The sequence below is a fragment of the Fragaria vesca genome, linkage group LG3, assembly GCF_000184155.1.
Source record: "Fragaria vesca subsp. vesca linkage group LG3, FraVesHawaii_1.0, whole genome shotgun sequence".
Taxonomy (NCBI): domain Eukaryota; kingdom Viridiplantae; phylum Streptophyta; class Magnoliopsida; order Rosales; family Rosaceae; genus Fragaria; species Fragaria vesca.
In genome coordinates this window covers 13,004,805-13,005,805 of record NC_020493.1, presented here as the reverse complement: position 1 = coordinate 13,005,805, position 1,001 = coordinate 13,004,805, and positions in this window count along the sequence as shown.

Below are 1,001 nucleotides of genomic sequence, written 5' to 3'. Positions count from 1 at the left end.
CACAAACACCAATTCCAAGCCTAACTAGGGCAATACGACTAAAACATCAAAACACCATAAACTTCCACCTCAAATTTCTCCTTACCTAGCTCAAGAGGGAGTGAGTCCTTTAGGGCAAGGTTGCTGGGTTGGAGGGCTACAAAAACCATACTAAGCTTGCCCGGATTGGTGGCCGGAGGAGGAAGTTCCGGCGAAGGGAAGCTCGGGGCAGCCCTTGCTTTCGGGCGGCACCGCTCTCTCACGGCGGCGCTAGGGCTCCTCTCACCGGTCTAGAAATGTTGCTGGGAGGGAGACCGACCGAACGTGACCGGTCCGGCGGCGAACGGAGGTCGGACGGCGGCGGGAGGGCAGCCGGAAAACCGGGCAGCGGGAGGCTCGGGTGCGGAGAGGAAATCGGGAGGGAGAGAGAAAGAAAAGAAGAAGAAATGGGTTGGGCTCGGCCCAGCCGACCCAACACTCCCTTTTAACCCAAACTTTCCAAAATAAAAACACCCCGAAAAATAATACCCGAATAAAAATTACCTTTTACTAGCTAAAATTTACCATTTTTACCGTCGTCGTATTTTCCTCATACGAATAATCCTCCGCACATAATCGTCCCCGAAACCCCTCTAGGGACCAATTAAACTATTTACTCAATGATCGAGACGGTAAAATTCTTATTATAATCACGCTAGTAAATAAGGTAAAAATATAAGGGTCGGGATGTGACATATTTCCTCTCTTTTCTTCATCTTTATTTTACATTTTGATCGAACACAATAATATAATTTTTTTCAGACATATGATCTTCCATAGTAGAACATGCATAAATAAAGAAGAAAAAAACTCATAATTGATTTCAGCATTGATTTATTAGTAAACAAGTATTTCAGGTTCATACTTATTTAGTTGAATCTGGATTGGTTTTATCAGTCCTTTATCTGTAGTGCAGCGTATCAGACTCGGTACATATTGAGTTGAATCTAGAACTAGAGGCAGACGCATTTGCCGTTAAAACA